General features: G+C 42.5%; 1 pseudogene; it reads left to right on the top strand.

Moving 5' to 3' along the window:
* Positions 1-1,534: 1,534 nt before the first annotated feature.
* Positions 1,535-27,303, top strand: LOC146389944 (uncharacterized; annotated as a pseudogene).
* The last annotated feature ends 291 nt before the right edge of the window (positions 27,304-27,594 follow it).

The following is a 27,594-nucleotide window of genomic DNA, read 5'->3' on the forward strand; positions in this document are numbered from 1 at the left end:
CGGGTCTGTTCGATCGCAGAGTGCCCAGCACGGTGTGGCCTCTTTCGCGATAGAGCCTGTCGGCGAGCTCGCGCGAGGTGAAAAAGTTGTCGCACGTGACGTTGCGTCCCGGCGTCAATCCCTCGGTGAGGTCCACGACCACTCGAGTGGCCAGGTGCTTTTCGGGAGGGCCGCGCTTGTCGGGCTTGCCGGTGTAGACTTGCATCTTCCACGCGTAGCTGGAACGCGCGTCGCACGCCACCCATATCTTGATCCCGTACCTGGCCGGTTTGCTGGGCATGTACTGTCTGAACGGACACCTTCCTGATGGCGAGAGAGAGAGAGAGAGAGAGAGGAGAGGGAGAGAGAGAGGGAGAGAGAGAGAGGGAGAGACGTGAGTTTGACAGAGAACACACGTGCAAGCGTGGGCGATAAAGTCATGTAAAAGCACAACCGCAGAACCCGACGACGACAATAGCAGAAAGCTAGTGTTGTCGTTGTTCCCGCTCCTCTTCCTCCTCTCATCCGCACGCAACACACACACACACACACACACACACACACACACCACGTACCTCTGAACGGCACCAGTCTCTCGTCGACGGTGACCTCCGGTCCCGGGCGGTACATGGTGGGCAACCTCGCGCACCACTCGTCCCACACGGCTCTGATGGGGGCCAGTTTGTCGTAGCTGTCGCTGCCGCCGCCGTCGCCTCGCCTGGCTCGTCTGGTCTCTCTGTCGTCGAAGCGCAGCGCGCTCGAGTAGGCTCGAAAGGTCTTGAGCGGCATCGTGGCTCTGAACACGGACCTGCCGCTCTCGGCGTCCCACAGGCTCTCGCAGGCCTCTCCCCGTGACCTGTACACTCCGGCGAGCACGAGCAGCCCCACGTAGGCTCGGAACTCGACGCGGCCCATGGGTTTCCATCCGTCGATGGCGGGCCTGCGCCTGTCCGCTTCCAGGTTGGTCATGGCGATCACCGAGTCCTCTATCTCCGGCGGGAAGTAGGCCATGAACGAGGAGGACTCGCGCCGCCGCCACGGCCTCTTCAGTGGGGCCTCGTCCTCGCGGGTCGAGGTCGTCGTTGTTGTCGTCGTCTTCTTCCTCCTCTTTGTTGTCTTCGTCGTCGTCGTCTTCTTCTTCCTCCTCTTTGTCGTCGTTGTTGTCTTCCTCCTCTTCGTCGTCGTCGTCTTCGTCCTCTTCTTCTTCGTAGTCTTTGTCTTCATAGTCTTCGTCTTCTTCTTCATCATCATCATCGTCATAATCGTCGGCTACATCTGCGTCGCGAGTTTCACCGACATCGCCATGCCCGCGATCGCGCCCAAGATCATCAACGCCACATGAAGCACGGCCGGAGTCCTCCCGCCAAAGCTCCGAAACCCCCCGCCCGCAGTCGACGTCTTCTTCGTCTTCTTTGTCTGCTGCTTCTTCTTCTTCTTCTGTGTCTTCGTCTCCTTCTCTGCCTTTTGGCTTGCCTTGCGAGCCATCAGCCTGGCATAATTGCAACCGAATTTCTTGGCCGTGCTCGCGTAGGCCGCGCGCACCGCCCGGTAACCCATGGTCCGCTACCTCGTCGTCTTCGCCCTCCTGCTCCTCCGAGCAGCGCTCCTCCTCTGCGAGCGTTCGGGCTGTCGAGTCGTTATCCTCCTCGGCCTCTTCCTCTTCTTCTTCCTCCTCCTCAGAGTCCTCCTCCTCCTCCTCCGAGTTCCCCTCTTGTTGTTGCTGCTGCTGCTGCTGCTGCCTCTGCTGCTGCTGCTGCTCTTGGTCTTCCTCGACCCCTAGCCCTCGATAGCGAAGCGTGGCCGGTCGCAACAACGGAGCGACCGTAGCCCACCCCGCGTACGCCAAACTCGCTGGTGATGGTGATGGTGATGGGGATTGCGACGGCAATGGTGAGCGGGAGGAGGAGGACGACGATGACACCGCCGGCAAATGCGGTCCACCTGTACCGACCTTAGTGCTCTTTGGCTCCCACGGTCTAGTGCGTGACATTGTCTTCTTCGTCTTCTTCTTTCTCGTTGGCACCTTGTTGCCGTTGTTGTTGTTGTTGTACAGCACGCGCCCGGACACCGCCTCTGTAACCTGTAACCCCGACACGCTTAGTACCCGCCATCCACGCTCTTATCATCTCGCCGCGCGACGCGCTGTGCTTTCGCCGGGGTGTTTCTCGACCACCTCTCTCTCTCTCCCATTCCCTCGGGGGATCTCGCGACCCCAACCTCCTCCCTCCCTCCGCGGGGGACCCACATCCCCCGACCCCGCCGCTCTCCCCCTGGCGGGTGCATCAGGGTTAACTTAAGTAATTACTTCCTCCAAACCATCAACGTGTCTTTTAGACCCCATTCCTGCAAAACTGCTTAAAGAAGTCCTGCCATTAATTAATGCTTCACTTTTAAATATGATCAACCTATCTCTAATAATTGGCTATGTACCACAGGCCTTCAAGCTGGCTGTAGTTAAACCATTACTTACAAAGCTAGATTTATTCCTTGACTTTTAAATCAGAATGAGTTTCAGCTACTTTTGTGATATTCCTTCATTAATGCTTCCATTCTCAAACCTTTCCTTAAAAAGCCATCTCTAGACCCACCTGTCTTAGCTACTTATAGGCCAATCTCCAACCTTCCTTTCATATCAAAAATCCTTGAAAGAGTAGTTGTCATACTCTGGATGGCATTACCTTGGCCTCCAGTAACGCTGTGAGGAACCTTGGAGTCATTTTTGACCAAGAAATTTCCTTCCATGCATATATTAAACAAATATGTAGGACTGCTTTCTTCCATTTGCACAACATCTCTAAAATTAGAAATATCCTGTCTCAGAGTGACACTGAAAAACTAGTTGATGCATTTATTACTTCTAGGCTGGACTACTGCAATTCATTATTATCAGGAAGTCCCAAAAACTCCCTGAAAAGCCTTCAGTTAATCTAAAATGCTGCAGCAAGTGTACTGACAGGGACTAGAAAGAGAGAGCATATTTTTCCTATATTGGCTTCCCTTCATTGGCTCCCTGTTAAATCCAGCATTGAATTTGAAATCCTGCTCCTCACATACAAGGTCTTAAATAATCGGGCCCCATCTTATCTTAATGACCTTGTAGTACCATATCACCCTATGAGAGCACTTCGCTCTCGCACTGCAGGCTTACCTGCTGTTCCTACAGTATTTAAAAGTAGAACCGGAGGCAGAGCCTTCAGTTTTCAGGCCCCTCTTCTGTGGAACCAGCTTCCAGTTTGGATTCGGGAGACAGCGCTATCTCTGCTTTTAAGATTACGCTTAAAACTTTCCTTTTTGCTAAAGCATATAGCTAGGGCTGGATCGGGTGACACAGAATCCTCCCTTAGTTATGCTGTAATAGATATAGGCTGCCGGGGGATTCCCATGATGCATTGAGTTTTTCCTTTCCAGTCACTTCTGGAATAGACCTCTGTGCATTGAATCATTCTTGTTATTAATCTCTGTCTCTCTTCCACAGCATGTCTTTTATCTTGTTTTCCTTCTCTCACGCCAACCAGTCGCAGCAGATGGCCGCCCCTCCCTTAGCCTGGTTGTGCCGGAGGTTTCTTCCTGTTAAAAGGGAGTTTTTCCTTCCCACTGTCGCCAAAGTGCTTGCTCATAGGGGGTTATATGATTGTTGGGTTTTTCTCTTTATGTCTTATTGTAGGGTCTACCTTACAATATAAATTCCCTTGGTACGACTGTTGTTGTGATTTGGCGCTATATAAATAAAATTGAATTGAATTGAATCCCCTGTAGTTGGAACACACTCTATGGTCCCCCTTCTTAACCTTAGAACACTATTGCTGGGTGATTTTCACCCGAGCAAATACATTTACATGTTTTCTCCCATCTGCAGCTATTACCGTGTCGAGGAGACTGTGCCTTCACCTGGGAAGTCTCCAATGTCCCAGGAATGGGTGGACCAAAGACCAGCTTTCCATTGTCATTATTTCTTTTTAGGAATTTTTTTGTTGGTGGTCCTAATTTTTCAGTAATTTTGGAGCACTATTTTAGGATCCCCCCATTATTCTTTTTTTCATTTTGTTAGACATAGGACAGTTGAAATTAAAAGAAGACCACTCTAATTTGTAATGTGTTGTCATATTTTCATATATTTTGATGACAAATACTTTTTGTTGGTCATATTATATTGGATAAAAATCACCCGGCATTAGTGATTGTGTTACTATTTTTAGCAATAGTGTTCTAGGGTTAAAAATGGGGAGCATATAGTTAGGGCTGGACCAGGTGACCCTGAATCCTCCCTTAGTTATGCTGCAATAGACGTAGACTGCCGGGGATTCCCATGATGCATTGAGTTTTTCCTTTCCAGTCACCTTTCTCACTCACTATGTGTTAATAGACCTCTCTGCATTGAATCATATCTGTTATTAACCTCTGTCTCTCTTCCACAGCATGTCTTTTATCCTGTTTTCCTTCTCTCACCCCAACTGGTCGCAGCAGATGGCCGCCCCTCCCTGAGCCTGGTTCTGCCGGAGGTTTCTTCCTGTTAAAAGGGCGTTTTTCCTTCCCACTGTCGCCAAAGTGCTTGCTCATAGGGGGTCATATGATTGTTGGGCTTTTCTCTGTATCTATGAAGCGCCTTGAGGCGACTTTTGTTGTGATCTGGCGCTATATAAATAAAATTGAAGTGAATTGAATTGAATTGACCACCACCCCCCACATAGCAAGCAGGTCTGGCCTGGATCCGGTATCAAGCCGGCCCTACTGGCTGACTTCTGGCATGATAAGACGTATCCAGATATGAGCCAGGCCTGGCATAGATGGCACTGTCTATGTGGTGGCATGTCATATGTGTCTCGATTGTAGTTTGGTGTATGTGGGCCAGGCCCAGGCCCATACAAAACAGGTCTGGGCAAGATCTGGCATCAAGCTGGCACTTCTGACTGACCGATGTCATGGCAGAGTGTATGTCAAACAGATGTGGGCCAGGTTTGGCAATGATGGCACTGTTTATGCAATGGCATGCCATATCTGGCTCGATTGTGGGTTAGGTGGCCAAGGTTCATAGAAAACAGGTCTGGCCCGGATCTGGCATCAAGCTGTCACTTTTCACTGACTGGTGTCATGGCCGGGTGTATGTCAATCAGATGTGGGCCAGGTCTGGCAATGATGGCACTATTTATGTTCCTATTTTCCTATTTTAGTTAGAAGTTAGCAAAATACCATTTTGCAATACTATACTGCTATGTTAGCCAACGTTTCAAATGCAGGTTTGACAGGTTTGTGAGTGTACACTTTATCCAAAACCTAGTGATGGTTTACTCATCTTTGCCAGTGCATGGCTGTAGCGCAGGTCACCTACTGATTGCAAGGTTAGTGGTTCGATCCCTGGTTCCTCCAGTCTGCATGTCAAAACTGTAATTGTGTATGAATGTAGTTAGGATACCCTCAGTTTAGAGAAAGTGTGTGATTGAGTGAATGTGGCATGTTGTATAGAGCACTTTGAGTAATCTGGGAGAATAAAGAAGCGCTATATAAGAATCAGTTCGTTCACTGTCTGAACAGAGTTTTGTCATGTTAGTTTTGCACTATTATGTTCTGGCACATGTTGTTATTACATGGCTTGATTAACCCTCTGGGGTCCAGGGTGTAATTGGCCGTTTTTGACTACTTTTGATTTTACCTCTATATTTCACCTTTAAAATATGTTTTTCTTGCCTTGTTTGGTATCATTATTTTCAGCACAACCTCAAATATCTGAATATTTGAGTTATTTTTTCATTTTAGTATACTATATTAGCACAGTTGATCTAAATTCAGACAAAAAATTCAAAATCCGAGTAGAAAAAAGTTATATTTTTTACTGTAAAACCCACAAACACGTTTAACGAATCATTTTCATAACTTGAAATGCAAATAGAAATTGTACATTTCTAAAAATTATGCACACGTTTAGCAAACAACAAAGTTATATGGTACTATTTACCTAAAAATACAGCCAAGGCCTCAGGCGTTTTTTATATAACCATTTAAATCTATTTACAGAACAATCAGGTGTTCTGCATCAAATAAGAAGGCACACAAATTATTTGTGCCAGTACAAAAAATGTAGTTTGTGTTCAGTATAAGACAGAGGAGAACACCACAGGCCTAAACCCTGCAGGTCTGACAGCAGGAGGTCCATCAGTCCAGTTTTCCATGTGGGAACAGAGCTGAAACTGATCTGGGCCAGCACAGGGCCAGCAGTGTGTCTACAACTGGCCCATGGCTGCCCACATACCGCAAAGAATGACAGCCCTTTGGTCGTCCAGATCAGGTTTGCCAGAGGTAGTCCACACATGGGCCAGCACAGGACCAGCAGTGTGTCTGCAACTGGCCTTCTGCTGGCCACATCTGGCAAACCAGATCTGGGCCACCAAAGGGCCGTCATTCTTTCCGGTATGTGGGCCATGTGTAAGCACATTGTGTGGGCCAGATCCGGGCCAAACCAATTTTGCTATATGGGCCCCGTCTCTCAATCCAGAGGTACCACCCCTGTTCTCCATGCAACATTGCAGAGGCGTGTCAACCAGGACAGCCCTACAACCCTACAATTGTAAATTTATAAAAAAAAAAAAATATGCACAAGTTCTGCAAACAACAAAGTTATATGCAACTATTTACCTAAAAATACAGCCAAGGTATCAGGCGTTTTTCATATACCCATTTAAAAATATTTACAGAATAATCAGGTGTTCTGCATCAAATAAGAAGTCAGAAATTATTTGTGCCACTCCAAAAACTGTCTCTGGTTTATGGTCCATTCGGACTCAGTGTCATCAGTCTCCCTCGGAATGCTGTTGAAGGTCTGCCGGAGGTGTGCATTGAAGATCTCACCGACTGGGGCCCCTGCTAGACATTCCTAGAGAACCCTCACCTCAGGTCTGTCCAACGTCCTCCCCCGCCACAAGATCCAACTCACCACCAGGTGGTGATCAGTTGACAGCTCAGCACCTCTCTTTACCTAAGTGTCCAGAATATACGGCCGCAGGTCTGGTGATATGATTACAAAATCGATCATCGATCTGCGGCCTAGAGCACCCTGGTGCCACCTGCACTTATGGACACTCTTACGTTTGAACATGGTGTTTATTATGGCCAAACTGTGGTTTGCACAGAAGTCCAACAACAGAAGACCAGTCGGGTTCAGATCAGGGAGGCCGTTCCTCCCAGTCATCCCCCTCCAGGTCTCACTGTCGCTGCCCACATGAGCATTGAATTCTCCCAGTAGGACAACAGAGTCTCCACGCAAAGCAACCTCCAACACCCCACCCAAAGACTCTGAAAAGGCTGGGTACTCTTAACTGCCACTCGGCACATAAGCGCAGATGACAGTCAGGAAGTATTCCCCGACCTGAAGACGCAGGGAACAAACCCTCTCATCCACCCGGAGGAACCCCAACATGCAGGCAGCAAGCCGAGGGGATAATAGAATACCCACCCCAGGCCGCCGCCTCTCACCAGGGGCAACTCCAGACTAAGACAGGTTCCAGCCCCTCTCCAGAAGACTGGTTCCAGAGCATGTCCGTCATGACCTGCCCAAAACCGGAAGTGACGTCATTTTGCGGAAATGTAGTTTTTTTTACCATCAGGGCTTTTTGAGCCTATACTGGTGTTTTTAAAAGTTATGTTTGACTTCATGACTTTCTGTGTCATTTCTGGAATGCTTACGACTCATATTGCACTGTTTGAAATAGTTTATTTTGATCCATATTCTGTTTTTTTGCAAATTTGCACTATAATATTTATTTTTGTTTTTCCTGCAGTATATAAAAATTGTTGTATTTCAAAAATAAAACTAAGAAGACACTTAAAATAAATTTCCTGTGTTGCGAAATCAGTTTTTCCCCGGTTCTTTTATTCGTCGAAACTTCCAGAGACGGCACCGGAACTCAGTAGTCATTTCACAAAACCTTTATTCATCTTTATTCATCTTCATTTAAGCATGCACTTCTAGAAGGGAAGACGAGGCCGGTGTGTCCCTCTGCAAATCTTCACCTCTTTGTTAGTTACAGCCAGCTTTATAGAGGCGTCCCCATCATAAAACCCCCTACGGTGTGCTGCAAACTCTGTGTCTGTATCTATGTGCACGAGCACATGAATGCCTATGTGAGCGCACATGAGTGAGTGTGCGTGTGGATGTGTGTGCGTGACACTGTGGGTGTAGGTGACTCCCTAGGTCATAAAACCCATCTCTCTTCCAGACCACAGTTATCCAGTTACAAATGTTGAGACCCCCACTCAAACATCCTCTAGGTAATTTCCACTCAGCATTAACTCCTCTGTTTTACTTCCACAGTTCAAGTGGGGGAGGGGTCTCCTACAATCTACTCCTAAGTTCACGACACAATGAGGCCTTTATTATATTAAGGGCAGTGTCAGTGTCTCTACAATAGTTCTACATTCTATGTTAACACATTTCTAAACTCTAAAATAAGCTAAACACTCCTACACCTGTGGTGGGAAACTATTTTGTGCAACTTTTTTGTATTTAGAGTTTTGAGGGATAAACCTCTTAAATTTCTCTAACTAGATATATATGTTTAAAAAAAAAAAGATTTTCTATTTTTTTGTAGTTTATTGCACTTTTTTGCAATTTATGTAATTACTGTGCACTTAATTCATACATATTATTAAAATTTGGGCTATAATGGTTGTATTGATGTGTAGCAATTTGAAATGCTCCCATAAATTGCACTACAACATGTAAAAATATAATATAATCTCTGGCAGACTTGGTTCTATGGTAGGTCTTAAAGGGTTAAAAAGCTACTTTTATTCCTTGACTTTTAAATCAGAATGAGTTTCAGCTACTTTTGTGTTATTCCGTACTCACATTTTTCATTTATGCTTCCATTCTCAAATTTTGTCATGTCATCCTATGTTTGTATCTCATTTGACTATTTTAAATGTACAGCACTTTGGTGAACAGGTGTAGTTTTAAATGTGCTATAATAAATACATTTACCTTTGACTTTAGAAGGAGAACGGTAGGCAGAAGAGGTAGAAGAAACACTCAGTGCATCATCACTCAGTGCCCTCGCCCTGTGAGCTGGCACAGGAACTGGTAATGGCTGGACGTCAGCTGCCCCAACCCAAGGAACTGGCACGGTTACAGGGACATACTAAGCCCTTGCCGTCCGAGGAACTGGTTAGTGATGTGTCGGTCGCGATCAAAATGGCTCTTAGAGCCGGCTCTTTGACGTGAACGACGCGAGCCGGCTCCTTATCGCGAGCCATGGGTTTTTTTTTTCTTCTTTCTCTCACCCTCTCTCTCGCACTTTTTTTCCGCCGCTTCACTCCTCATGCGAGCCTTGTGCTTTACGCTGGGATGAGGGGCGGTAGTTACACTCAGTAGCACAGGAACAGAGCAGGAGGGAGTGACAGAGAAAGAGCCAGGGACAACAGCTTCACAGTAGAAAGGTATAGTAATCATCCACAACTATTTTCAGTTGCGGATGATAAAGGATTCAGAAAGTTTATTTATGCAGGTCCATATGACAGAGAATATGCATCTTCTAGGGGTGCAACGATACACAAAATTCACGGTTCGGTTTGGTTCGATACTTTGGTGTCACGGTTCGATATTTTTTCGATACAAAACAAATGTTCATGCCTTTTTAATTTGTCATTTATTAAAATTATAAATATATATTTTAACTCAAAAGTACAGTTTTTAAATTTAATGTTGCTGAAACAACAAAGTAATAAAAAAAATAAATATATCTGATTGAGGAATCACTCAATCAGATATATTTATTACAGAGAAATGTCTCTTTCCAAAATAAAAGCTATACTATACGCTTCTTCTGGGCTATATTCTCAGCAGCATATTAAACATATCAGGTCCCCATAAGGAGAATCATGTGTTAACGGCTGTCTAAGGCTACGTTCACACTGCAGGTCTTGATGCTCAATTCTGATTTTTTGATCAAATCCGATTTTTTTGTCTGCTCGTTCACACTACAAATAAAATGCGACAGCAAACGCGCTCTAGTGTAAATGCTCAAAGCGGCCCGCATGCGCAAAAGAAGACTTCACACACAACGCGCTCTGTTTAGACCCAGAGCAAACAGTATTGTTTGACAGATGGCCGTTAATGTAAAGACTTCGGACTTTACGTTTCCCAATTTTTGCTTTAAGTTATTTTGTTATTTACATAATAATGTAAATAACCTAATAATTATCCTTATTGCTGTTTTAGAGGAGCGGTGCTTCAAAGGATAGTTGCAGATTTCTGTCAGAATCTGCAGATTATGCAGTACAAATAAAATGTTCACGTTTCTCCAACGTTGTCTTCCCAACAGTTTCACTGACATCTACACGGGATGGCCAGGAAGCATTCGTGATGTCTTCTCGGGCGCTTCTCTGGCGCTGATAATTGGCATCTGTCTTGTGTCGGTGACGTAAAAGACGGATTTAATGCGACATGACCGTTCAAACAGCAGTCGCTTTCTAAAACATCGGATATGTATCGGATTCAGTACCACATACGAAAGTGACCCAGATCGGATTTGAAAATATTGGATTTGCGCCGTTCACACTGTCATAGCAAATCCCAACGACGGGATTTGGTGTGTGGTAATAACAGGTAAATGGACATTTTTTTTAAAAATTATTTGAATATATATGAGTGCTTGTGTATAAATACACAAACAATACACATATGCTTTCAATTGTGTAATTTAAGTGATCTAGGTAGCTCTGTTTTAGAAGTTCAGTTCATGCTAGAAATGTGTTTTGGAGTTTGTACGTGTTTTGTCTCTAGGGGCCACCGCATATATTTATATATAAACATATATAAATAAAACCACTTTTTTTACATTAGTAATTCCTTTTGTGCATAATTTTATATTATTGTTAATAATAAATTAATTAAAGCAACAAAACAACCTGAAGAGCCGGTTCGGAGCTTTTCAGTGAGCCGAACCGAAAGAGCCGGTTCTCTAAAAAGAGCCGGAAATCCCATCACTAGAACTGGTACAGGGACAGGCTGGGCCCTAACCACCCTTAGTTGAGGAACTGGAATGGGTAAATTGGAAGGCAGGGTTTGAGCTGCCTTGCCAGCAGGAATAGGCTGAGAGACAGGATATTCAACCAGAATGAGAGAAATGATTGAATTTGAAAGATTAAATGTCCTTGGTGAAAGCCTCAGAGGGCAAAACAGTCTTAATGGGTACAGGTTGGTAATTAACATTTATCGGATAGTTGGTTGGTTACAATGGTTACAATAAATATTTGGTGTTGGTGGGCGGTGAACAGCGGTCATTAAAGCTATTGAAGGGTGAATAGGAGTATCTGGGAAAAAACTCACCGCCGGATATTGTGGCCTCCCCTTGGCGGTAAACAGCAGACCAGCTTCCATCAAGCCAAGATAGGAGGCGGAGCCACTGTGCCACCGCGAGGTGGGAGCGCGTGTGTGTGGCAGGCAGATTTCAAAGAACGGACAGGCGAGAGAGTGAGCAGCCAAAGCTCAGTGGGTGATGCCCACTCTCTGCAGCAAAGGCTCGCGTGCAGGTGAGGCACCAGGCGGAGAACTGCAGCGTCTTAGAGGCCTGTCCAGAGCCAGACAAGTCCTCATGAAGACATGCTCATACTCCGGGAGGGGCCACGGCTTCCACCTCAGCTCTCCCTCAAAACAGAGAGTGGTGCCTGCTGCAACTCATCCAGTTCAGATTCGGCTGGTTCCATTGCGTGTCGGCACATGAGTTGCCATTTTGTCAGGGGTCGCTGTGTGGATGTGGAAAAGAGAGGACCCAAATGCACGACTCAGGGGTTGGCGAAGGATGAAGATAGTTTTTATTAGGAAGGCAGGATGAACACAACATGAGACTGACTGACTGACTGAAAGAGTGAAGGATTGGCTGACTTGAACTGAAACACAAAAGCGAAATTGACCACAACAATGACAAGACAATGAGCTGGAGAAAACTAAGGACTTAAATGCCAGAAGTGGGTCAAGTACCTAAAAATTGTACTGAAGTAAGAGTAGCATTATAACAGTATTCCTCAAAAAATTACTCAAGATTAAAAAAGTAGTTGGTGAAAAGACTACTCAAGTACTGAGTAACTGGTTGTAAAATCTGACATAATTTTTACTTTTTTAAAATAAATGCTGTCAGATAAACAAAAATAAATGTACAAATGTTAGTATTTTCAAAGAGAATTTATATAAAAACATCAACAAATTAAGGCACAACAATTCTAATTTCCAGATTTCAGTTTTTCACAACATAAAGCTTTTTTAACCCATACCTATAGTAAGTAATATAAATATATGAACAGTGCAAACCATTTCCAGTGACAAGATATGCTGTATACTTTATATTCACTTTTACTCCAAATGGCACAGCAGCCTCAGAGAAAACATTAGAACGAGGCAACTTCAACATATGTACATAGAAGGCAGCTCACTTTGTGTGTGCATCTATCTCTGCATATTTAGCAGAAGTGTGCCATTTCTTCACTCAGTGAAATGATGGTTAAGCTTCAGCAGCAGTTTGCTCTCAAGGTTCTTGCTTTGAAGCTGTAATTGTTTAGCAGTGAACATGAGTACTGCCTGAATAAAATGTCCCTCACAGGCTCCAGATGCAGGAGGAGCTGTATTGATTTTGATCGAGAGCTTCTTGATGTGAGGAAAGCTTGAAAACTGAAAACACCGGGTCAACGACCCTAACACATGGGAATCCCCCAGCAGCCTACACCTATTGCAGCATAACTAAGGGAGGATTCAGGATCACCTGATCCAGCCCTAACTATATGCTTTAGCAAAAAGGAAAGATTTAAGCCTAATCTTACAAGTAGAGATAGTGTCTGTCTCCCAAATCCAAACTGGAGCTGATTCCAAATACTTTTAAATACTCTAAGATTTTAGATTTTTTTTAACAGACAGATTTCAGAGGGTGACAGTGAATGACACACTGCCCGAGTATCATTCCTTCTTCACTGGCTTTATGTGTGCTTTTGCACCTGCTAAATGTTCTTTATACCAACCCATATGGAAAAGATGTATATAAATCTTATAAAGTTTGTATCTGTCTTGTGTGAAACTTGTATGAAAAGCATACAAGAGTGAAAACAGATATAAGATCCCTTGAAGAATTATATAAATGAAACTTGTACGTTTTGGATACTTACTAAAACAATATATGAAAGTAATGAGAAAGTGGCCACTTTCATGAGTAAATCATATAAGTTTTTACTATTTCTTTTCCATATGGGAATGGCCGCAGGAGCTAGCGTGTGAGCAGGCACATCCTTAACCCTTTAATTCCATTTGTATCATATTTGATACACGAGTTTCTGAGAGGAAAAACTGTAAAACACATTCTGTAATTTCAAAATGTTATGGACAAAACTCTTTCGTTGTCAAAAATTAACACTGTTATTAACAAAAAGTTGCCAAAAACACCCAATCTATCAAATGCAATAAATAACATTTGTAATAAACAACATGATAATGCAAGGAAAATGTTTGTGGATTTTGTTAGAAGGGTTAATAAACATCTCAGTTCCAAGAAAACAGATTTTTGTGGCTATTTTTTGATAGGTTGGTGTAAAGGACCAGTTTTGTTTATTGATCTAAGCCTGAACAGCTACGCGTAGTGTCCAGTAGAGGGCTCTGTTGTTTAGTTAGCGGCAAGCTGCACTTCCAGCTCAGACCGGTTTTTGTGGCGCACATGTCCCAGTAGGCAGCTCTCAATGAAGCGTGAAGCAGCGTGATACCGGACTCTAGCGAAATTAACAATTTGCAGCCCTTGGAATGCAGAGCGAGGTACATGTTTCAAGTTGTATTTGATTGCTTAGTTGATATTTTGTTGTATTTTCTGCTTTATTTGAGTTCATATTTGTAATAAGCGTCTAAGAAAATGTATTTTGTGTTTCTGTTTAGTTTTCACGGTGCATTGGCGCACCTCAGCACTGTTAGATTCTGAATGAATCTCAAAGTAAAAATTACTGCACCCGTCGAGGCTCTCTCTATTTCTTCCTTGGTCCGGGGGACTGCTACAGTTGGGTCTTACAGGGTTAAATTTGCAGATGACACAGTCATCATTAGCCTGCTAAATACTGATGAAGATCAACATGGGCCAATTTTGGAGGATTTTGTCAACATGTAAATATTTGAAATTGCATTTTTTTGAAACTTTTTTAATTACTCATTATGCTTCAGGCTTCGTTTTCACTGCAACATGCGTCTGCATTAAGGTTTAGTTCCTCTTGTACCGAAATACTGCCAGGCTCCAACTTTGTATGTAAATACCTCCTCGAACCCAGGAATAAAGCAGCCTGTGATGATAAACATTTCAAATGACATTTTAAACTGAGAGAAAAATTCTATTACTCACTGTGCCTCAGACTTCGTTTTCACTAAAACATCCACCCGCACTCAACTTTACTTCCTCCTATACCCATAATATTGTCAGGCTCTGCCTTTACCTGGAAATACCTGAGTGATACCAGGAATAAAGGAGCCTGTGATGATTTTCAAAGCAAAGCTGGAAAATCAGAATAACTGTCATGTTTCATGATTATGTCTGTGAAGGTTCTCAGTCATCCAGGTCATCGTAGTCATGATTATGTCCTCCTGAAACCCAACCTATTCATTGTGTCCTCTGTAGTGGACAAGTGTTAAAGTGAAAGAAATGTTTTCCTCGGTCCTCAGGAGGATATGTAACAGCAGGAATAAGTTTTTATTTTGGATGATAAAGTGCTCAGCTGTAGTAAATAATAAACACAGCAGTTTGTGAACTTTGTGTCATAGATAACCGTATCAACACTCAGGTTGATATCAACCTTTCAGGATGGGGTGAGTGAGGTCACATTCAGGTGAAAAAAAATGTTAGTTGACTTTGTTTCTTACTGCTTCTCCACACCTTTGCATGTACGTGTTATTTTTAGTTTAACACAGGTGACGAAAGTGGTTTTGTGCAGGAAATGTGACTAATACAGAATTTGTTATAGACAGCCAACCAAAGCCTTAAAGACTGCAGTGGACCCTTACTGAGTTAAAGTCAGGAGAAAGCATAATTACTTACAAATTCAATTCAATTTCAATTTCAGTTCACTTAAATTCAGTTCTAATTAATTTATACAGCGCCAAATCACAACAACATCTCCCTTAAGGGAATTTATATTGTAAGCTAGACCCTACAATAAAACAACTGAGAAAACCCCAACAATCATATGACCCCCTATGAGCAAGCATTTTGGCAACAGTGCAAAGGAAAAACTCCCTTTTAACTCTGTTTTAAAGTTCCCCAATTGTCTATAAAGCTCACATCATTTTTTGGACACCACTCAGACAGCTAGCAATTTAAGGAGAACATGCGGCTAAACATGTCATAAAGATTTCACTCCTGGTCCGATTGGGGAGGACACCAGAGAAAACTACATAGTTTGTTTTGACAAATTTACACATCAATTCAATATTGATTTTAATGACCTCCGATTGATGTAACCAGGTGTCATTACTGCCAATGTGAATTACAGTTCTATGGAATTTCCATTTGTGTTTAGCCAGCAGTTTTAAATTTCCTCAGTTTTGCCTGCTCTGGCCCCTGGAAGACAATTGACTATGGTTGCTGGTGTCTCTAGCTTCACATGTCTCAGAACAGAATCACCGATTACCGGGGTTTGATCCCCTGCAGGCATGTCATTGAGTGGGGAAAAGCAGTTAGACACATGAACAGGCTGATGGTGTACCTGGGGCTTCTGTTTAAGACTACGCTTCTTTAATCCCTCAGATGGGTTTTAAAAATCTCCAAAGATCAGAAATGTTTAACAGCAAATACAACTCGGATTCAAACAAGATGAGAGCTTATTGTTGATCTAGTGATTAAATGCACAGAGCAGTACATAAACATTTGAAATGACATTTTAAACTGAGAGAAAAAATTCTATTACTCACTGTGTCTCAGACTTCGTTTTCACTAAAACATCCACCTGCACTCAACTTTACTTCCTCCTATACCCATAATATTGTCAGGCTCCACCTTTACCTGGAAATACCTGAGTGATACCAGGAATAAGGAGCCTGTGATGATTTTCAAAGCAAAGCTGGAAAATCAGAATAACTGTCATGTTTCATGATTATGTCTGTAGGTTCTCAGTCATCCAGGTGATCGTAGCCATGATTATATCCTCCTGAAACCCAGCCTATTCATTGTGTCCTCTGTAGTAGACAAGTGTTAAAGTGAAAGACATTTTTTCCTCGGTCCTCAGGAGGATATGTAACAGCAGCAATAAGTTTTTATTTTGGATGATAAAGTGCTCAGCTGTAGTAAATAGTAAACACAGCAGTTTGTGAACTTTGTGTCATAGATCAGCGGTCCCCAACCTTTTTTGCGTCACGGACCGGTTTATGCCCGACATTATTTTCACGGACCGGCCTTTAAGCTGTCACGGATAAATACAACAAAATAAAACTAGTACTGGTACCGAAAAACAGAAGATTTATTCATAACACACGTGAAAAGACCCAAGAAAACCGAGTTAACGATAAAAACGATAACAAAATAACACTGAAAACCGATAAAAACCCTGAAAACCATACATTTCACACCTGAGCCTCAACTCTCGCGGCCCGGTACCAAACGACTCACGGACCGGTACCGGTCCAAGGCCCGGGGGTTGGGGACCGCTGTCATAGATAACTGCCCACATAGCAAGCAGGTCTGGCCCAGTGGTCCTTTGCTGTGCTGCTGTGGAATACAGCCAGAGATAAATAACAGGTATGATTCAGTGCAGAGAAATCTATTAACACATAGTGAATGAGAAAGGTGACTGAAGCAGAAACACAATGCATCATGGTAATCCCCCCAGCAGCCTACACCTATTGCAGGATAGCATAGCACAGTGGTTCCCAAACTTTTTTTGCTGGGCCCCCCTTTGTTTTACAAGAAAAATGTTTGCGCCCCCCCCCCTCGCACACGCACGCACGAACACATCCTCCAACCACACACACCTATATTTTGCTCCATTGCGGTTTATTTCACACCTCAAACATTTAGTAAACAATTAAGCAAATACAAGTAATTTGCAATAAATTACAGGTAGTAAGAAAATAAACTACTAACTCTTTTACGCTACATCCACACCTACACGGGGATTTTTGAAAACGCAGCTGTTTCGTCCACACGTAAACGGCGTTTCGAATCACCGAAAACTGAGATTTTTTAAAACTCCTTTTTTGCATTTACGTGTGGACGAGGAATACAGAGTTCGTCACGCAACGTCAAAGGTATGTGCCTTTTTTTACGTCGGCTGTGCGCCACGTTATTGCTTACATGAGATGAATTGCAGAATATCAGGTAGAGACAAAATACTGTTAATCTTCAGGTTTTACACCCTTACATATACACATGCAGCTACTGTCCCTCCATTTACAAAGGCAGAGGCGTCACGATGTAATTATTTTACATGTAGTTGTTTTTTTCCCTGTGTAATAATATTCAACATTGCTATCAATACATTTTTCAATTCCTCTGCAAAAAAGGTTCAACAACATAAACAACTGTTGGATGCTGTTTGTCCGTGATTTGAACCGGGGGAATAAATTGTGGCAGGATCAGCCTGATGTTATTTGTATCCCACTGTAACTTTACTGTATAAAGAGCTAACATCTCCAAAATGTCAGGAGTAGTTAGTCATTACAACAAGTGTTTGTGAACTAAAAATCAAGAATGTACGATACTGTTTGTCCGTGATTTGAAGAGCCCAGCGCTGCTCCCGACGAAGGGAAAACCAATCCTGCAGGGGAGACCTACCTCGGCACTTGTGCAGGTGAAGCCAAAGGGAAGCTATGCTTCACCATATTTTCTAGTCTTTGGCTTAGAATGAAGTTGGTTTGGAAATCAGCAATGCTTCATCTCCTGATTTGTGTTTGTGGAGGCACCCCGTGCTAGCAGTGTCCAAGCATTGGTTTTTTTTGTTTTGTTTTTTTCCTTTTCATACCGGGCCCCCCCTGCAATGGCTCTGCGCCCCCCCCCCCCCAGGGGGCGGGCCCCACACTTTGGGAAGGTCTGGCATAGCACATCTAGAGGTCTGTTTCACCCAGGTTCCCGACAACATCCTCCCACTGTCAGTGTGCAGTGTGTTGGTTCTGCTCTTCAGCACACATGCTACAGAGGGGGAACATCAGTTTGCTGTGGCACCTGTGGGGAAGGACTGGGTGAAACAGACCTCTAATTAGGAGTACTGAGCATTTAACAAAGCCAAAATAATTTTCTAGCCTGTCAAAGTTGTTGTAAATGATTTGTGGGTGTCCTACAGGATAAGCTTTTTTAGACTGCACTGTGGGATAGAGGCTGGTAAAGTCATAGTAAAATATTTTTTCATCACATGTAGTCTTGTGGTACAGTTTCATGGCATTGGTGTACCCTCCAAAGAGTGCGTCTCGAGAGTTCGCACGTTCTGGCTTTCTGTATATGTGCTCGAAAGCCAAAACTTCGGGGTCTGTCTGTTTCAAGGCAGCCCATTCACACTCCCACATCACGACCACATTCACACTGTGTTGTGATCTCAACGCATCCACTTTATCACAAAATATGCGATGCAGCAGTCCATAGGATGCCTTGAGAAACGTGTGCAGCCATCATTGCGTTGCATAAAATGGCTACACAGGCAAGTATATTGTGGCTACTAAGGAAATAGGTTCAATTCATGTTACAAAGGCTTCAGGGCTTCTAAGAAAGTCCAGCAAGCGCCAGGATCGTCTCCTAAAGAGGATTCAGCTGCGGGATTGGAGTGCCACCAGTGCAGCGCTTGCTCAGAAATGGCAGCAGGCAGGTGTGAGCGCATCTGCACACACAGTGAGGAGAAGACTTTTGGAAGACTGCCTGGTATCAAGAAGGGCAGCAAAGAAGCCACTTCTCTCCAAAAAAAAAAAAAAAACATCAGGGACAGATTGCTCTTCTGCAGAAAGTATGGTGAATGGACTGCTGAGGACTGGGGCAAAGTCATATTCTCTGATGAAGCCTCTTTCCGATTGCTTGGGGCATCTGGAAAAAGGCTTGTCCGGACAAAAAAAGGTGAGTGCTATGTGTCATGCCAACAGTAAAGCATCCTGAGACCATTCATGTGTGGGGTTGCTTCTCATCCAAGGGAGTGGGCTCACTCACAATTGTGCCCAAAACACAGCCAAGAATAAAGAATGGTACCAAAACATCCTCCAACAGCAACTTTTTCCAACAATCCAACAACAGTTTGGTGAAGAACAATGCATTTTCCAGCACGCTGGAGCATCGTGCCATCAGGCAAAAGTGATAACTAAGTGGCTCGGGGACCAAAACGTTGACATTTTGGGTCCATGGCAGGGCTCTAGAGTGCGACAAATTTGGACACAAATGCAACTCTCCGTGTAGTCAACAACAGACACACATTATGCCCTATGGTGGACTAAACAAATTAGAGATAGTCAGGGGCGGGACCTCTCTGATTGGCCGTGGTCAATTTGAAATGCAGGTGGAAGAGGGAGGTGAGTAGCTTGAATAAAGCGAAATCGATTCATTAAATCCTGAATTGACTTTTAAATATAACTGTGTTTTGCCAGAAACGGCAGATTCTCAGATTAAAGCTCACAAAACTATTTCAACAACCGCCAAACAGCAAATGAGAGCAGGTACACGGATTCCACACAGACGTAAACACAGAGCAGACCCGACCAATCAGAGTTAGCTTTCTCTTTCTCGGCTTTCTCACCCGACGGCCCGTACATGGACACGCTGTCGGAACTCTGTGTTTACATCTTTTTGTGCTAGATTCTGAGCTGCAGGTATTAGCTGTGTCCGAATTCAGGGGAAGGATGCTTAAAATGCCATATTTGGAGGTAATGACGTCACAGCGATGCGACGAAGGCTGTCCGAATTCAAAGAGTACTCAAAATGTGGCGACAAATGCGTCCTACTTTGCCCCGAATTGTAAGGATGGGTCCAATGGATCCTTCGTGTTCTACTATATCCCAGGATTCATTGCGGGTCATAGAGGAGATTTGTTTCTGATAACGATGGTGGTCAAAGCGGGAGAGGAAAACACTTTCAGATGTAAGTATATGACAATCTGCTTGCACAAAAGTTAAACTGTTATAGCGGTTGTGTTGTTAATCTTCGGGCATCTGCATAGACATGTTTTTGTATTTTATTTAAATAACCGTAAACCAGCATGTATGGCGGGTCCTGCGGTTTTTCATGTATTACTGTATACAGCTAATTTAGATTTTCTCGAATTGGTGATATGTTGTGTGGAACAAAGACCAAACAGCTTATTTTATTAAAACGAGGAGAAAATGATCACCTCTTCACTGGGGTGAAGAATTGGCCTGCTACGGCGTGGATGTACAAGAATAAATCAATTTACATATCATATTCATATGAGTGCGGTCCTATTAACCTTCATGCTGTACAGCAGCGGTCCCCAACCTTTTTTTGCGCTACTGACCGGTTTATGTCAGACATGGAGCGGGCTTTAATATTTTTAAGGTGTCGCGGATAAATACAACCACATAAAATGATCCGACCAAGACAAAAACTTTCGTATTTTGTAAATATAATAATAAACGTGAATGTACTGTGTAATTGTGTAACTTTATTAGCAGCGTCGTCCTGTAACATCATCCTCTCTGCCGCTTAATGCTCTCTGGTTGCTATGGTAACGTGTAAGTATTTCTTTCAAAATAAGACACACAACTACAACAAGGGAAAGACCCAGGGAAACAGAGTTAACGATAAAAACCCTGAAAACCATAAATTTCACAGCGGAGCCTCAACTCTCGTGGCCCGATACCAAACGACTCACGGACCACTGCTGTACAGAACCTCTGATGTCCCTGGTGTAAAAACTCCAAAACACGTAAAAACTCTAAAACACATACAAAAGACAACAGAAGTGCTCCAGGATGCTAGGGGCAGTGTTGAGCTTTTGTTACCTAGTGGCTACACAAGCCAGCAAGTACCAACGACCGGATTTGGTGTGTGGTAATAACAGGTAAATGAACATTTTTTTTTAAATTATTTGAATATATATGAGTGCTTGTGTGTAAATACACAAACAATACACATATGCTTTCATGCCTTCAATTGTGTAATTTAAGTGATCTGTGTAGCTCTGTTTTGGAAGTTCAGTTATTGCTAGAAATGTGTTTTGGAGTTTGTACGTGCTTTGTCTCTAGGGGCCACCGCATATATTTATATATAAACATATATAAATAAAACCACTTTTTTTTGTGCATAATTTTATATTGTTGTTAATAATAAATAAATTAAAGCAACAAAACAACCTAAAGAGTCGGTTTGGAGCCGAAAGAGCTGGCTCTTTTTAGTGAGCCGAGCTAAAAAGAGCCGGAAATCCCATCACTACTGTGCACAGCCTATCTGTTGTGTTGGACACTCATTGTTTGTTAAATTTCTATGTTCAGTTTCTATGGAGAAAAAAAGGGGCTGTCCACAGCCGCTCACTTCCTGACTACCCGTCCGTCTAAGGACACTACCTTGTGACGTAGGTAGGTAGTGTCCGTATGAACATCCTTCCCCTGAATTTGGACACAGCATTTATCTCTCTCCAACCAAAATTCACTGAGCCAGCAGCAAAAGAAGCGGCAAACTACGCTTCATATTTGATAAATGTCGTCATGAATTCCCTTTTGCTGTTTTGCTTCCACCGCGATAAAAATCACACTTCATGCACAGCTCACGTATTATATAGATATAATAAGTACTCTCTCTCTCTCTCTCTCTCTCTGTGTGTGTGTGTACTTCAAGAACAGTTTCCCGTCTCAAATCTGTTTTCTGCATTATACATTTGCTTATCACCCACCAGTCTACCGTTGTTTACAGGTCGGTTGTTTACTGTTCTTTCTTCATCTTTTTTTTTACTTAAATGACCTCGGACAAAAATTATGCAAAATTGCAGAATATTTTTAAGGTTATCTGCTATAAAAAGCCAGGGCAGGAAAATCTCCTTCATGTTTTTGTTTTTCTGTGTTTTATTATCAGTTATTTTGATGCTAAGGCATCGGCTGTGATGCTCACGCCTCTGATGAAGTCTCACATGTGTCATTACTGATAAATGATCAGAATTATAATATTTCTGACTGTCTGAGGCTAAATCGAATCGAATCAGGACTTTGAGAACCTGAATCGAATGGATCATAGAAATCAGTGATGATACCCAGCCCTAGTGAGCAGCCTACGCCCGACAGAAGTGGATGTAGCTGTGGGTAATAAGAAAAGATGAAAAGAACTATTGATAACTTTTTTGTTTAATGTTAAGTTTAACATTATCTACAATATTGATGAAGCAATATTTAAGCACAAGATTGTTAGTTAATCATTTACAAATCAATATTGTATGTATGGACTGCAAAAAAAAAAAGAAAAAAAAAGAAGTGCACATGTAAAACTGCGGTGTTAAGCGGTGCGGTTGAAAAATTGGAGTGTGCCTAAGTTTTGTGCCAGTGCGCCTAACTTTAAAACTTTAAAAAGTTAGGCAACCCCCCCCCCCCATTAATTCTGACAAAGAAGTGATTATGACAGAATGGGTTGCTATCAGTCAGGATTTGGCACAGAAGCTGATTGAGAGCATGCCCAGTCGAATTGCAGAGTTGCTGAAAAAGAAGGGCCAACACTGCAAATACTGACTCTTTGCATAAATGTCATGTAATTGTCGATAAAAGCCTTTGAACGTATGAAGTGCTTTTCATTATATTTCAGTACATCACAGAAACAACTGGGACAAAGATCTGAAAGCAGTCTAGCAGCAAACTTTGTGAAAACTAATATTTGTGTCATTCTCAAAACTTTTGGCCACGACTGTATTTTGTGTAATTTTTTTTTAAATATCTGCATGTAAGAGTTTTAAATGTATAACATATTTAATTTAATTTAATGAACATGGTTTGTCATGAAAGAAAAGTGTATTCTAAACACTTTATATGTCTACTTTTATGGTTTAAATGGAACAAGTGAATATAAAACTAGTCTTGTCAACCTTTACCTAAATAATAGCCTTCGACCTTTTTCAATATCGTGATATTTCAAAATTTTTAGTGTCTGGCACTAAAATACATTTTCTAATCAACACAAACAAACATACTAATAATGTAACTGAAGCATGTGGCATGCTGTCAAAAAAAGGTTTATCCCTTGATTTTTATCGTCACTCAATGGCTTAATTTGCCTCAAGTCAGCCGTCAACTGCTGGTGATCGTAAGAACGATGTCTGAAGTGCGCTTGACTGAGCGGTCTGTGATGCTGAGGAAGTTGCAACATTCCAACAGTCCACATCTGCACGGAGGGGCTAGAAAGAGTCTCTTATAGAGTGGTGAGATAAAGAAGAAGTTATTCGACAGCAAGACGGGCAGTGACACACAAACTGCTATACAGACATGTCTGACCAAGAGCTTCTACCGGGTAAGGACATTTAAACTCACTTTTTCAATGTACATTTAAATATGACACAAAAAAAAAAGATATTTCCAATGTCTAATCTGCTACATTTGGATAAAAAAAAATACAACAACGCAATCTTAATGTTCAGGAGAACATAACTCTATGTCAACTTCATGTCAAAATCCCAGAAAGTTGATTTTGTTCATCTGGACGTAGTGTTTTTGTCCAGATAAACAGAATTAACTTTTGGGGATTTCCTTACCTGGTTGATTGAGCATGCATTAAGAGAATTTGGCTAAAATATTAATTATTTTCTTTCACAATGACTATTTGAAAGCAAAAAACTAAAACTAGAGAAAAGAAAGTTTTAGCACTTTAGCACTTTTAGCACAATTGGTGAGAAGAACCTCTGTACAGGTTTCATGTTCACAGTTCAAACAGGTAATAGCAAGCATGTATGTTATCCAAATTTAATTTGATACACTACTACATGGAAAAGGAGTTCATATTAGTTTCTCTGTAATAATTAAATAAATACATATTCCATAAAATTCCCCTTGTGCCCCTGTGGGTGGTCAGTCCTTCAAGCTCGGGTCCTCTACCAGAGGCCTGGGAGCTTGAGAGTCCTGCATAGTATCTTTGCTGTTCCTAGGACTGCGGTCTTCTGGACAGAGATCTCAGATGTTGTTCCTGGGATCTGCTGGAGCCACTCACCTAGCTTGGGAGTCACCACACCTAGTGCTCTGATTACCACTGGGTACCTCTTATCTGAACACTTCGTACCAAGAATGTGTGTTTTATAGATCATTGGGAATGTTTCTCAGAAAAAAATGTCTGATTAGGAGAGAGCCATTCCAATTTGGCTTATTTCCAAAGAGGTAGCTGATTCTATAAAACCTCACAAAATGAAATGATTTAGAGTTTATTTTAACATCTAAGGCCTAAAACACATGTGTCAAACTCCAGGCCTCGAGTGCCGGTGTCCTGCAGGTTTTAGATGTGTCCTTGATCCAACACAGCTGATTTAAATGGCTAAATCAGCGGTCCCCAACCCCCGGGCCTTGGACCGGTACCGGTCCGTGAGTCGTTTGGTACCGGGCCGCGAGAGTTGAGGCTCAGGTGTGAAATGTGTGGTTTTCAGGGTTTTTATCGGTTTTCAGCGTTATTTTGTTATCGTTTTTATCGTTAACTCGATTTTCCTGGGTCTTTTCACGTGTGTTATGAATAAATTTTCTTTTTTTCGGTACCGGTACTAGTTTTATTTTGTTATATTTATCCACGACACCTTAAAGGCCGGTCCGTGAAAATGTCGGGCATAAACCGGTCCGTGGCGCAAAAAAGGTTGGGGACCGCTGGGCTAAATGACCTCCTCAACATGTCTTGAAGTTCTGCAGAGGCCTCGTAATGAGCTAATCATTTTATTCAGGTGTGGTGACCCAGGGTGAGATCTAAAACCTGCAGGACACCGGCCCTCGAGGCCTGGAGTGTAGAAGTGTAGAAATGCAGAAACCTGCAGTTTCTCTGTCCACCACAGGGTCAAAGACTTTCTCTCAGAATTTTCTCTTCATTTATTTGTTTGTTTATTTATTTGTTTATTCAGTGACTTAAGCCCTAGTCTGGGCTGCAAAACAACTGAGGGAAGCTAACAAATATTTGTTTTCAGATTTTCATCTGTAAAAATGTTCATTTTAGAGAAAGAAAATAGTAAAATGTGCCTTTTACACCAACAACAGTAAAATGTTCATAATATTTTTCTGCAGAGCTAGAGGAGCCAGAACAACAAGAAGAACCAGATAAACCAGAGTACAGGATTGTGCTTCTTGGAAAAACTGGAGTTGGAAAGAACAAAATTGGAGATGCCATTTTAGGAAATAATAAAAATAGTTTTGAGTCAAGGTCATCTTTAGAGTTTCAGAAGAAAACACAAGAGTTCGGGGGTCAGATCCTGACTGTAGTTGTTACTCCAGATCAGTTTGAGAACAGACTGACTGACGTGGATGTGAGGAGGGAAATCCATAGATGCATCTGCTTTGCTGCTCCTGGTCCCCATGTGTTCCTGGTTGTGTTTCAAACTGGCAGCTTCACAGAAGAAGATAAAGAAATAGAAAAATTCAGCACATGTTTGGAGAAAAAGCAGCATGTTATATTATGGTCTTATTCACCTGTGGAGATGATCCAGAGGCAGCCAGTGTTACCATAGATGAATTTATTAGTAATAATCCACCTCTGGGTAACTTCATCAGTCAGTGTGGAGGAAAATATCATGTGTTTAACAACAGAATGGAGGATCCCTCTCAGGTCAGAGAGTTACTGAAGGAGATCAACAACATGGTTCACAGAAATGAAGGAAGATATTACACCAGTGAAATGTTCAGACAGGCTGACTTCAGGATTGTGCTTGTCGGAAAAAATGGTGTTGGGAAAAGTGCATCAGGAAACACCATCTTAGGACAAAAAGTATTTATGTCTACACCAAATGCTTCCACAGCAACAGCAAAGTGTCAGATGGACACAGGTCAGTTTGATGGTCAAATCCTGGCTGTGGTTGATACTCCAGGTCTGTTTGATACCAATAAGACTGAAGAGGAGGTCAAGACAGAGATCAGTAGGGCCATCCCCTTTGCTGCCCCTGGTCCTCATGTGTTCCTGGTTGTGATTCAGGCAAACAGATTCACAGAAGAAGAACAAAAGACAGTCAGGCAGATTCAGAATGTGTTTGGAAGAGATGCAGCACGGTACACTATGGCCCTGTTCACCTGTGGAGACAATCTGGAGCATGATGGAGTCACAATAGAAACATTCATAAAAAATCCAGCTCTCAATGAGTTCATCCGTCAGTGTCATGGAAGATATCATGTTTTTAACAACAGAAGCAGAGACCCTGCTCAGGTCAGAGAGCTCCTGAAGAAGATCAACACCATGGTTCAGAATAATGGAGAAAGTTGCTACACCAATGAGATGTTTGAAAAGGTAGAGAGAGCATTTAAAAAAGTGGAACCAGACCTCAGGATTGTTCTTGTGGGAAAAACCAGAGCTGGGAAGAGTGCAGCAGGAAACACCATCTTAGAGGGAAATGTATTTAGATCAATATCATCTTCTTCCCCAGTGACATTAGAGTGTCAGAAGGAAACAGCTCCGTTCGACTTTCAAAAACTGGCTGTAGTTGATACTCCAGGCCTGTTTCACACCATGTTCACCTTAGACCAGATCAAGAAAGAGATCAATAGATGCATCTCATTGGCTGCTCCTGGTCCTCATGTGTTCCTGATTGTGGTCAATCCAGGAGAGTTAGAAGATAAAAAACAAGAAACAGTGAGAATCCTTCAGGATGTGTTTGGAGACAAAGCAGCTTGTTACACCATGGTGTTGTTCACCCATGTAGATGATCTGAAGGTCTCCATAAAGGAATGCATCATTGAAACTCCAGGTCTCAGTGAGTTCATCAATCAGTGTGGAGGAGGATATCATGTTTTTAACAACAGAATCAGAGATCCTGCTCAGGTCAGAGAGCTGCTGGAGAAGATCAACACCATGGTGAAGGAAAATGGAGGAAGCTACTACAGCAATCAGATGTTTAAGAAGGCAGAGGAGGCTATAAAGAAAGAGGTGGAACGACTAATAAAGAAAGAAAATATGACACCCAAAGAAGCAACATACAAAGCAGAACAAAAAAATATGTTTAATCGAGACAGCAAGGTTGCTGTTCTTATCGCATATGCTCTTGGACTGGATTTTGTAGTTGGTGTTGGAATTGGTATTAAAGCTGCTTTCACAGCTGCTGCTGCTGGATATAGAGCTGGATTATTAGGCACTTCGGTGTGAGATGTGACGGGAGGTTTATTAGGGTCTTCAGTGGGAGCTAGAGTGGGAGCTGGAGTTCATTTATTTCCTGCAGCTAAAATTAAAAACAAGGCTTGTGTCCTGCAGTGATATGCAGTGTTATTTGGCAGCAGCTCATTAAAATCAACATGAATATACAGACTGGAAATCAAATTTTAGAATTATTATCTTATTTGACTGTGCATTTATTGATTATTAAATGTATTTTGATCAAATATATTTGTTAATTTTACAGAAAAAGGAAATCAAAATTAATAATTGATTATGTCATTACGAAGACATTATTAAACTGTGAAACAATCAGCCTTTAAGATGATCTAAAATCTGTTTTACAGTTGTTCAAGTCAGTAGAACAAGCATATTTTTTAATAATGTATCATGAATCAAACAT

This window comes from Perissodus microlepis, chromosome 3, assembly GCF_051167445.1.
Source record: "Perissodus microlepis isolate ML-2025 ecotype Zambia chromosome 3, ASM5116744v1, whole genome shotgun sequence".
Taxonomy (NCBI): Eukaryota; Metazoa; Chordata; class Actinopteri; order Cichliformes; family Cichlidae; genus Perissodus; species Perissodus microlepis.